This window comes from Haematobia irritans, chromosome 3 (assembly GCF_050003625.1).
Source record: "Haematobia irritans isolate KBUSLIRL chromosome 3, ASM5000362v1, whole genome shotgun sequence".
Lineage (NCBI taxonomy): Eukaryota > Metazoa > Arthropoda > Insecta > Diptera > Muscidae > Haematobia > Haematobia irritans.
In genome coordinates, this window is record NC_134399.1 from 105,312,786 (window position 1) to 105,326,533 (window position 13,748).

The following is a 13,748-nucleotide window of genomic DNA, read 5'->3' on the forward strand; positions in this document are numbered from 1 at the left end:
TTTCATCATGAATAGACTTACTAACGAGCAACGCTTGCAAATCATTGAATTTTATTACCAAAATCAGTGGCAGAAAATCCGCTTTTTTATCGACAAATTTTGTTCAGCGATGAGGCTCATTTCTGGTTGAATGGCTACGTAAATAAGCAAAATTGCCGCATTTGGAGTGAAGAGCAACCAGAAGCCGTTCAAGAACTGCCCATGCATCCCGAAAAATGCACTGTTTGGTGTGGTTTGTACGCTGGTGGAATCATTGGACCGTATTTTTTCAAAGATGCTGTTCGACGCAACGTTACGGTGAATGGCGATCGCTATCGTTCGATGCTAACAAACTTTTTGTTGCCAAAAATGGAAGAACTGAACTTGGTTGACATGTGGTTTCAACAAGATGGCGCTACATGCCACACAGCTCGCGATTCTATGGCCATTTTGAGGGAAAACTTCGGAGAACAATTCATCTCAAGAAATGGACCGGTAAGTTGGCCACCAAGATCATGCGATTTGACGCCTTTAGACTATTTTTTGTGGGGCTACGTCAAGTCTAAAGTCTACAGAAATAAGCCAGCAACTATTCCAGCTTTGGAAGACAACATTTCCGAAGAAATTCGGGCTATTCCGGCCGAAATGCTCGAAAAAGTTGCCCAAAATTGGACTTTCCGAATGGACCACCTAAGACGCAGCCGCGGTCAACATTTAAATGAAATTATCTTCAAAAAGTAAATGTCATGGACCAATCTAACGTTTCAAATAAAGAAGCGATGAGATTTTGCAAATTTTATGCGTTTTTTTTTTAAAAAAAGTTATCAAGCTCTTAACAAATCACCCTTTATATTCTGGGTCGTGGTGAAATTCTGAGTCGATCTAAGCATGTCCGTCCGTCCGTCCGTCCGCCCGTCTGTTGAAATCACGCTAACTTCCGAACGAAACAAGCTATCGACTTTAAACTTGGCACAAGTAGTTGTTATTGATGTAGGTCGGATGGTATTGCAAATGGGCCATATCGGTCCACTTTTACTTAAAGCCCCCATATAAACGGACCCTCAGATTTGACTTGCGGAGCTTCTTGGAGGGACAAAATTCACCCGATCCTGCTGAAATTTGGTACATGGTGTTGGTATATGACCTCTAAAAACCAGGGCTGTGGAGTCGGAGCCGGAGTCGGAGTCTGAAGATTTTGCTGGAGTCGGAGTCGGAGTCGGAGCCGGAGTCGTAGAAATTTTGCTCGACTCCGACTCCGGCGAAACAAACTTTGAAAGACACTTCCTATCCTATCCTATCGAACAACGAAAAACGAAGTAATGGATTTCAGGCCATTCAAAGTGTATTTATATGGGTGAAATTTCACGGTTTTACTAGAATATGGGCTGAATTGATCAATTAAAATATAGATTTTTGACCAATACAATTTTATACAATTGTATATACAGCAGTAGAACCTAATGTTCTAAATTTTTTGGCAGGCATGTCGAGTTCGAAGATGGGTCACACCGGACAATTTTGTGATATAGCACCTACATACAAACCCATCTTCCGATTTGTTTTAAGACGTTTTTCCCAGTCTAAAATTTTCATAAGATTTGTCAAAATTTTGAATTTAGAGTTATTTGAGATTCATAAATATATGCGGAAATTTACCGTCGGCCCAGATTTTGTATATGGAGATAATTTCTTGAGAAATATCCGTATACACCCGATGTCCTTGGAAGCTGTAATTTTAAATTGAACCTCGGCCAACGTGCCATCTGAGCTGGTCTTTTGGGAGAATGTTTGTTTCATCAAAGCCACTCGAAATTCTTTACACTTTATTTTGAAGACGTCTTTGACTTGAAACATAGCATGATTTCTACTGGAAGTCGAGTCTGAATTTGGAAAATAAAGTTGTCGTTAACCTGTTTTTAAAGGACTTTGATAGCTTATGATGAAATTTTCTTCCTAGAACCAGTACACAAAACCTAAATATAAAAGAGAATTGTGTGTTAAAAGTATCCTTACTTTAATCAATCAGAATCAATACCAAAATTGTTAGCGTAAAGACAAAATCTTTGAAATCGGACATGCTTTTTTTCAGTGTACATATTCTGGAGATTGTTGTTATCTACCCATATTTGAATGAGGTCTCTATATAGTCTTGTTTCGTATTTTAATTTATTGGCCTGACATTAAAATGTAGAGTACTTTACATCCCTAAAATGCTGAAATTTGTCGTCGAGTCGTATCAAAATTTAAAATTAGGGTTCTTTAGGACATATAAACACATATGGCAAAATAGAATACTTATATCGGTCTATTTTTGGAACACTACACCATAAAATCACAATTGGAATACTGTTAAAATGGGATTTAGGTACACCACCTGGAGTCGACTCCGGAGTCGGAGTCGAGGTTAATAAGAAATGCTGGAGTCGGAGTCGAGCAAAATTAATTCGACTCCAAAGTCCTGCTAATAACTATGCAAAAATTGGTCCACATCGGTCCATAATTATATATAGCCCCCATATAAACCGATCCCCAGATGTGGTTTGCGGAGCCTCAAAGAGAAGCACATTTCATCCGATCCTGCTGAAATTTGGTACATGGTGTTGGTATATGGTCTCTAAAAACCATGCAAAAATTGGTCCACATCGGTCCATAATGGTTTTTAGAGACCATAACAACCACGCAAAAATTGGTCACATCGGTTCATAATTATATATAGCCCCCATATAAACATATCCCCAGATTTGGCTTGCGGAGCCTCTAAGAGAAGTAAATTTCATCCGATCCGGTTGAAATTTGGAACATGGTGTTAGTATATGGTCTCTAACAACCGTGCGAGAATTAGTCCATATCACACTGGTAGAAAAATGTTTCGTATTATTAACGAACGGGCTTCGTTGATTATTTTTCGTTAATATTACGAAATTTTTCGTTATAAGAACGAAAGTGATCGTTAATACAACGAAATCAATCAAAAGACAATTTTGTGTTTTGGTTTTTCGTTATATTAATGAAACACGTTTCGTTAATATTACGAATATTAACTTTGTAATTTTTTCTAGAATTAGAATAAAAAAATTTTCCAAGATGAAATTATTATAATCATTTGCACATAGAGAGTAACTTTTGGAAACTTTTAAACTAAACAGTCGTTTTATATACTCTGAAACTGGAATTGAAAATTTCATTTATAAAACGAAATCGATCGTTAATATAATGATATGGCTCGTTAAAAAATAAATTTTAAATTGTTATATTTCGTCATATTAATGAAATATGTTCATTAATAATACGAATGGGAGTTTGAGTATTTCTGCCTCTCCTTACTCTCTCTCTCTCTAAAACATCTCTTCATACTCTCTCTAGCGTGTATGTAATTGGTACATACACATCTTAGTATGCAATAAGCACATGTGTGCGTGTGCGTCTTGAAAAACAAACGGTAAAAAGTTCAACAGAAAACTTGTCTGATGGGCAAACATTAACAACATTTACGTTCTTTTCGCTGAAGAGTGCACACGCTCATTACAGTTTCGTTGTGAATAATAAACATAGATGGGTGAGGTGAGTTAAATTGGTGTTTTTTGTATATTCGCAAGAAATTTAATGTACATTTTTAATCTTTAGTGAAAATACCCCGGGGAAGTGAACTTTCAGATGAAGAAGGCGGAACAATTACGGTGATGAACCTTGGTTGCACAAAAATTGAATAAATGGACACGGTGATACGATTATAATTTTTTGATCTTAGAAATAAGAGGCTTCTTTTCTTAAGTGAAAGTCACAATATATGTTTATTATATTACTTAATTTATCATTATATATTATTTCTTACTGTATATAAACCATATTTCAAAGATCTTAACAAAAAATAATACACTACCAATTACTACACTCAAATGCGCTAATTGGTTGGGTTTCATTAATATAACGTTTGTGTTCATTTATACAACGTTCGCCTTTCATTCATACAATGAATAATTTTCATTCATACAACGTATAAGCTGCACCGATACAACGAATAAATTTCATTCATACAACGAAAAGGCTACGTAATAGCAACGTAATTATTCGTTAATACTACGAAATGTATTCGATAAAGTGTTTCGTAAATATAACGTAAAATTACGTAGTTATAACGAAATGCTACGTTGGCTGACTTTTAATGAAGGATTTCGTTAATACAACGTAGAAATTCATCGTATTAACGAAACTTTTTCTACCAGTGCAGTCCATAACTATATATAGCCCCCATATAAACCGTTCTCCAGATTTGAACTCCGGAGCCTTTTGGAGGAGCAAAATTCATCGGATCCGGTTCAAATGTAGAACGTGGTGTTAGTATATGGTCTCTAACAACCATGCAAGAATTGGTCCATATCGGTCCATAATTATATATAGCACCCATATAAACCGATCCCCAGATTTGGTTTGCGGATCCTCTAAGAAAAGCAAATTTCATCCGATTGGAGCATTGTGCTAATATATGGCCTCTAACAACCGTGCCAGAATTGGTCCATATCGGTCCATAATTACATATAGAGCCCTCATATAAACCGTTCTCCATATTTGACCTCCGGAGCCTCTTGGAGGAGCAAAATTCATCCGATCTGGTTCAAATTTGGAACGTGGCGTTAGTACATGGCCGTTAACAACCATACCAAAATTGGTCCATATCGGTCTATAGTTATAAACCCGATCCCAAATCACACAAAAACTGGTCCATATCGGTTCTTAATCATGGTTGCCACTCGAGCCAAAAATAATCTACTAAAATTTTATTTCTATTGAAAATTTTGTTAAAATTTTATTTCTATAGAAAATGTTGTTAAAATTTCATTTCTATAGAAAATTTTGTAAAAACTTTATTTCTATAGAAAATTTTGTCAACAATTTTTTTCTATAGAAAATTTTGTCAACAATTTTTGTTCTTCGAAAAATTTTGTTAAAATTTTATTTCTATAGAAAATTTTGTCAAAATTTTATTTCTATAAAAAATTTTGTCAAACTGAATTATAGACGTATTTAATCGGTCTTTTTTGATTTAATATATACCTACTTACTTACAATTTAGAAAACGGCGTTAGGAGGTTTTATGATACCTTGCCATCGGCAAGCGTTACCGCAACTCAAGTAATTCGATTGTGGATGGCAGTGTTTAGAAGAAGTTTATACGCAATCCATGGTGGAGGGTACATAAGCTACGGCCTGGCCGATCTTACGGCCGTATATACTTGTTATACTATACTATCACCTTTTCAGTTATGCTTAAAAATTTCGCCACCTAAGCTAAAAGTTAAATAGGCTCATACCTTTATAAATTTCTTATGGGTTTTAATTCGCATTGGTATCACAATGGACTGAATAGTCTAAGTGAGCTTGATACATCGGGTTGCCACCTAACCTAACCTATTTCGCATTACTATTAAACATTTTATATGTATTTTTGGTAACATCCAGCATATTCGTTTGCTCATCATAAGAAGATCTCTCTCAATCCATATTTGGATTAAAAGAAAAACTTTTTAATTTCCATTGCTGAATCTCAACATCCTCATCTGAAAAATAAGTTTTAGCAAATATTTGGCTCATATGTTGATCCACTATACAATAATAATTTATTGCAAATGAAAAATTCATTTGCTTAATTGCCAACTTTACTAAATGCGGGTGTAGCATGTGGGTTTCTCCTTTCTGCCAGGACAGAGATTTAAGATTTATGCTTGCACTCGGATTTAGTTTTCAAGTTGAGCTATGAACTTTATGAACTTTTATTGTTTGCAACTGTCGATGTGCATTGAATTTTCGGTAGTTGCATAAGTTTTGAAGCACTTTCTCGAAGAACAATGCTAGAGGTAGACAATGGTGAAATGAAAGTGTTTCTGGCAGGAAAATATTTCATATACTCGTATGTAAATTTCATATTTTGTTAAGTTGGAGTTATTAAAAAAATAATTGTTACAGATTTTTTGGAAGTTGCATAAATTCCATTACACAGACGAAAATTACTGTTTTTCATATGTTTAGGTGTAAAAAATATATGTTTGAAACTAAAATTTTTTAACACATTATTTTTAAGTGCAAGCATATATTGTTCATAAACTAGCATAACAGGGTTGAGACATATATGTTAATATGTTAGAACATATTATGTTTGGGACATAACATTTTTGTAAATATAATATGTTTGTATGCAAACATATATTATTTTAGAAATTGCCTATAAACATATATGTGTTTAGACAGAGAGACCAAGAGAGTATGTTGCAAATAAAAGATTGGAAGTAACCAATTTACGCCTTAAAAAAATATATAACATATACAAAGAAAAAGAAAGTTTCATTAAAATGTTTTTCTACCAAGTACAATATAATATATTTTAATAATAAAAACAATATTTAGTTTGGACCAAAAAATGTTTTTGGGGTATATGTTACCATAAGCGTAGGAAGGCCTCTGGGGAGGGGGCTTAGACCCCCCCAGAAAAATTTTAGCCCCCCCAGAATTTGAAAACCTATTTACGATTTTACATTTTTATAAAAATTAAGCAAGTATATACTCCTACAACGCACAAAGTTCCACTAAAGACTTTCATGCACAATCGAATTACTTGGGTTGTGGTAGAAGTCTGATATTTATGAAACAAAACTGTGGTTGAACTTATGATTTAGTTGAATAAAAACAGTAATTCATATTAAAACTATTCTTTCATAAATTAATATCTTAATAATCCTGCCAAAAAGCGTCCCCAAAAAAGAAGTGAAAATGTTCTTTTTGGGTCTGGAAGTGGTACAAAATTGGCGGAGAAGCGATGAATGTAATTGAACTTGTCATAGAACGAATGTCCACCGTTTCAACAGCCGTTGCAATGAATTTGCATCACTTCTTAAGGTGTGATCCGAATTCAGTGTTTTGAATGTGAATTAAAAATTTTGTGATATTTTCCCAAATAAATAATTTTTATACTTTTTTATGATTCTTAATGCATTCTAACGCTTGCTTTCCCTCGAATATTTTCAAATATTATCGATTTTTCTATAATGGATTTAGCATTTTTGTGGCAAAATTTGAATAATTTGTACAATTTTATTTATTATTACTCTTTTTTTTAAACTATTTGAAAAAAGAAAACAAAAAATTACGCATTAAAATATAAAAAACATGACATTTTTGGAAGTGCTTTTAAAGTTGTGCCTTTAGAACAACTCCCAATTTTTTGCTGGGAAAAGTGTGGAACTACTCTACGGGAAATGGATCAACTACAGAACTGGTACAGGACTAGTCCCTGGTGTGTATGGACCAGTCCTAGTTCTGATCAAAACGTATGGAAAGGGACCGTCCACTTTAACATGCACGCACAGAAAAAACATGTTTGGACATGGTTGCCGCATCCATTTAATGCTTATTTAGAGTATTTAATTGTCGCGAAAACCATGTATTTTGTCTTTGTAAAAATAATTTTCGAGCGGAGAAAAATATATGTTGGCAATAAGCATTTAAATGGTTCTCAAATGCCGCAAACATGTTCTATTATTTAAATGATAGAATTTGAGACCATTATATGGTCAGGAAAATCATGTACCTGACCATTCAATTTTTTTTACTTTTTTGCAAAGAAAAAATATTTTTATAGTTTACATATAGATATGTCTACAAGCATTACATGGCCATAAAGACCATGTACATTGTTTTCGTGACCATTTAATTTTTTAATTTTTTTGCAGCGACAAGAATTTTATAAAAACATTGAGCAGGTACACACGATTTTCATTTTGCGCGTCAGTCGTGTGTTGATTGTTTCTTGGAATGGACGGAGAATACGGAATTATTGTGTTTTGTGTTAATTTATTTATTCAGAAATGGCACGTGGTTTTATGTGAATACAAAAAAGGAAAGTGTAATTGAAACAAATGGTATAATTTATTTTTATTTGCAGTTTTATGATGTCTGTGTTTGTACATTTGATGGGCACGAAGTAAATATGGAATGATTTCTTATTGTTGAAATTGAACCAAACTAGAGTGTGTAAAAATATGTGAAGTTTGCTTGCACAACATTATAAATACAAATAAACAATGAATTAGTTTATAAATAAATAAAAACAAACAAATAAAGTTAATTTTGTGTTTTCTTTTCTCAAGTGGCGTCCTTTTTTCGACGACGAAAAAAGTTTTTTCATAAAAATCAAAATATTTTAGGTTGTGACCATGTTCTTTTAACTAGAAGAAAAACATTTTTGACGAATAACATAACATTTTAGATCGTGACCATTGTCTTTTAATGGAAACAAAATTATTTTTATCAATATAATAACATTTTAGATGAGGACAATTGTATTTTTCTTAGAACCATGTTCACTGAGCCAACATGGTTGCAGGTTAAAATGTTACATGGTCGCCGCAAAAATAGCTGCTATCATATTATTTTGCTCTTCGAATATGATTGTGGCAATCATGTTTCTTCTCTGCGTGTGGGTTTGTCATTGACGGAGTAAACTTACATTTTAGGACGCGTCTTGGACTCGTCCCAAAGGACACATCCTGGGACAATTTAGCAGGAGCAACCCATAAACAGGTCCTCAGGAACCAGTCTCGGACAAACTCTTAGAAAACTCTTTCAATTTGGTCTTCTAATCGAACCCGAAATGAAAAAAAAAAAAAAAACTTTTGAAGTATGTCTAACAAAAGGTTATTCTGATAATTTTATTTCACTAAATGTGCAACTAACTGGAGCACAGGTACCAGTTCTGTGATAGGTCCGTCAGTGGCAATTTGCACCAATTTCCCGTAGGGTACTTTTAGATGCTTTATTATAAATTGATTGTCGAGTTATTTTGATGTCTATTTTTTATTCAATTTTATGAAATAAAACATTAGATGAACCTATAAGTTCAGTCTATAAAGTTTTAGCTAGGGGGGCTATAGCCCCCCCCCCTAGGAAAATTGTCTAGCTACGCTAATGTATGTTACACAAGTGACTTTTTTTGAGGGTGTATCTATTTGTGAAGCTGAAACAAGTATATACGGCCGTAAGTTCGGCCAGGCCGAATCTTATCTACCCTCCACCATGGATTGCGTAGAAATTTATACTAAAGACTGTTATCCACAATCGAATTACTTAGGTTGCGGTAACACTTGCCGATGGCAAGGTATCTTAAAACTTCTTAACGCCGTTATCTAAATTGTAAGTTAGTCCATACGGGGTATATATTAAACAAAAAAGGCCGATTAAATACGTATATAATTCAGTTTGACAAAATTTTCTATAGAAATAAAATCTTGACAAAATTTTCTATAGAAATAAAAATTTTACAAAATTTTCTATAGAAATAAAATCTTGACAAAATTTTCTCTAGAAATAAAAATGTGACAAAATTTTCTATAGAAATAAAATTTTGGCAAAATTTTCTATAGAAATAAATTTTTGGCAAAATTTTCTATAGAAAAAAAATTTTGGTAAAATTTTCTATAGAAATAAAATTTTGGTAGATTACTTTTGGGTATCGGCTATATATAACTATAGACCGATACGGACCAAAAAAAGGCCAATTAATTACGTATGTAAGTCAGTTTGACAAAATTTTCTATAGAAATAAAATTTTGACAAAATTTTCTATAGAAATAAAATTTTGACAAAATTTTTTATACAAATAAAATCTTGACAAAATTTTCTATGGAAATAAAAATTTGACAAATTTTCTATAAAAAAAAAATTTTGTCAAGATTTTATTTCTATAGAAAACAAAATTTTGACAAAATTTTGATAGAAATAAAATTTTGACAAAATTTTGTATAGAAATAAATATTTGACAAAATTTCTATAGTAATAAAATTTAAAAAAAAAAAAATTATAGAAATAAAATTTTGGTAGATTATGTTTGGCTCGAGTGGCAATCAAGGTTATGAACCGGTATGGACCAATTTTTGTGTGATTGGGGATCAGCTATATATAACTATAAACTGATATGGACCAATTTTGGAAGGTTGTTGGATACCATATACTAACATTACGTACCAAATTTCAACCGACTTGGATGAATTGTGCTCCTCCAAGAGGCTCCGGAGGTAAAATCTGGGGATCGGTTTATATGGGGGCTATTTATATTTATGGACCGATATGGACCAATTTTTGCATGGTTCTTAGAGACCATATACAAACACCACATACCAAATTTCAACTGGATCGGATGGAATTTACTTCTCTAAGAAGTTCCGTAAGCCAAATTTGGGGGTCGGTTTATATGGGGCTATACCTAAAAGTAGTCCAATATGGCCCATTTGCAATACCATCATCAATAACAAATACTTATGCCAAATTTCAAGTCGATAGCTTGTTTCGCCCAGAAATTAGAGTGACTTCAACAGACGGAAGGACATCGCTAGTTGGACTAAGAATTTCACCACGACCCAGAATATACAGGTAATTTTTATAAAATTTAGAATTTATAAAATTTTTATTAAAATATTATTAAAATTTTCTGAATTTAACCTACATTTTCCTTCCTGGTAGGTTAATTTTTTTTGAGTGCACTACCTTAATATTAAAAAAAAAAAAACAGAATACAAATAAACTGTTAAGAAGCTAAAGCTTAACCTTTGGTGTGAAGTTCCAGTGAAAACATCTTTGGCGTCAGGCTTCACTTCACAAACTTTTGTGAAAAACTTGGTGTTGTTCAAAAGTTCAACCAGAAATTTTGTTTTTGGGAGATCTTTATGTTGCAACCTTTCATTGAATGAACTTCGTATTGATATTTTCGATAGCGTTGTCTTGGTAACTGTAAGAAAAGTTTTGTACTACACTGAAAAAAAAAATTGTTCTGAGTTTAAAGATTGCTTGACCATAAAATATGAATGCATTTTTGCTTACTATAGAAGACGCATTTGTCTTATATTAAGTTTTTGTTTCTTATTCAAAAGTCGATAAAGTCGTTTTTTCATATAATTGATTCGCATTAAACATGGGTATTTTTACATAGAAGAATATTTTGTTTGATTAAGGTCAACTTGGTTTTAAGAATTCTGAAAAATTTGTCAATATTAATGAAATTGTCATTAAATCTTTAAATTTGTTGTCTTTTTGCATCTTGACTACAAAGACGATTAAAAACGATTTTTACTTAAAACATAGCTTAATTAATTTGTCTTCTACACGCAAAGAAAAAAAAACGTTTGGTAAAAGTGTACCGAAAAAGTTTTTCTTTTGTTAGAAATTCTTTTTTGATCCAAAAAGGCTGATTTTGAAGTAAACATGTAATATAGTAGTATGTAATGTCGAACATATTTTCGGAATCTTCCCAACATTTTTGGAATATATGTAAAAAAAAAGTTGGTGTTCGGTCAAGGCAGGGACCCTTTGTATGCCAGGAGGGCATGCCAACCATTAATCCACTGTGGTCAACTAAATGAATGTTTCGGCCAAATAAAGTTGTTTACTTCGGCTCGTGGGCGCCGAAAACTATACTTTAGAAATATATCACATTTTGAATGATTGTGTTGCTTGTGCGTTGATGGCTATAGCGATAATTGTCTATTGATGACAATAACAGATACGTAGGCCAGTGGATAGTGTGTTGGCTTACAAGATGTATGGTCCGCGGTTCAATTCTCCGTTCAGACGAAAGGAAAAATTTAACAAGTATGTACGGCCGTAAGTTCGGCCAGGCCACCATGTAATTAGAGAGCCAGAATTGAAATATGGGGATCGATTTATATGGGGGCTATATACAATTATGAACCGATATGGACTAATTTTTGTGTGATTGGGGATCTGAGGGCTATATATAACTATAGACCGATGTGGACCTAGTTAGGCATGGTTGTTAGCGGCCATATACTAGCACAATGTACCAAATCTCAATTAAATCGGATGAAATTTGCTCCTCCAAGAGGCTCCAAAACCAAATCTACGGATCCGTTTATATGGGGGCTGTATATAATTATGGTCCGATATGGACCAATTCGTGCGTGGTTGTTAGAGACCATATACTAACACCAAGGAGCCACCGTGGTGCAATGGTTAGCCCGCCTTGCATACACAAGGTCGTGGGTTCGATTCCTGCTACGACCGAACACCAAACAGTTTTTCGACGGTGGATTATCCCACCTCAGTAATGCTGGCGACATTTCTGAGGGTTTCAAAGCTTCTCTAAGTGGTTTCACTGGAATGTGGAACGCCGTTCGGACTCGGGTATAAAAAGGAGGTCCCTTGTCATTGAGCTTAACATGGAATCGGGCAGCACTCAGTGATAAGAGAGAAGTTCACCACTGTGGTATCACAATGGACTGAATAGTATAAGTGAGCCTGATACATCGGGCTGCCACATAACCTAACCTAACCTACTAACACCATATACCAAATTTCAACCGGATCGGATGAATTTTGCTCCTCCAAGGGGCTCCGGAGTTCAAATCTGGGGATCGGTTTATATGGGGGCTACATATAATTATGAAGCGATATGGACCAATTCGTGCATGGTTGTTAGAGACTATATATTAACTCCATATACCAAATTTCAACCGAATCAAATGAATTTTGTTCTTCCAAGAGATTCTAGAGGTCAAATCTAGGGATCAGTTTATATGGGAGCTATATATAATTATGGACCGATATGGACCAATTTTTGTAAGGTTGTTAGAGACCATATACTAACACCACGTACCAAATTTCAGCCGGATCGGGTGAAGTTGGATTCCAAGGGGCTCCGGAGGTCAATTCTTGGGATCGGTTTATATGGGGCCTATATAATTATTGACCGATTTAGACCAATTTTTGCATGGTTGTTAGAGACCATATATTAACACCACGTACCAAATATGAACTGAATCAGATGAAGTTTGGTCTTCCAAGAGGCTCCGGAGGTCAAATCTGCTGATCGGTTTATATGGGGGCTATATATAATTATGGACCGATGTGGACCAATTTTTGCATTATATATTAACACCATATACCAAAATTCAGCCGGATCGGATGAAATTTGCTTCTCTTAGAGCAATCGCAAGCCAAATTTGGTTTGATTTCAACAGACGGACGGACGGACGAACATGCACAGATCGACTCAGAATTTCACCACGACCCAAAATATATATATACTTTATGGGGTCTTAGAGCAATATTTCGATGTTTTACAAACGGAATGACAAAGTTAATATACCCCCATCCTATGGTGGAGGGTATAAAAATTCGTGAACATTTTTCTGTGTACTGGCTTTTGACTGATTTAAGTGTAATTCGGGCGAGAGATTATGTATCGGAGCTATATACATAATCTGAATCGATTTTACATTACTCAATTAACATAAAATTTTTAGTTCATATTGCATTTAAATAATGTAAAAAAATCATAGACATTTCCATTTCAATTAACTTGATTGGAAAAGTTTTTTTTTTTATTTGGGTCTTTTTTGTTTGAAGTTTCAATAAAATCTAACCCATAAAAAATTACAGTTTCCCAAGCACTTATTATGTATTGATTCTTGCTGTTTTTTCTTCGCTTCTCTATATTTGTTTTTTTTGTCCATGGCTTACAATAGCTAATAATGGTCAACATTTAAAGATGTATGCGAATTTTCATCAAAACTTTTCGTATGCCAAAATTTTTTTTATCGGTCACTATAGGGATGGTCGAAAGATATTTTTAAGGTTTTACAATTAATTACAGCAAATACAGTATATACGAAACCATCGTGATGTATGGTTAACAACAAGCCATCTTTTACCGATAAGCTTTTCAATCTAAGTTGATAAATTCTCAATAAGTATGACGAAATTTTCGG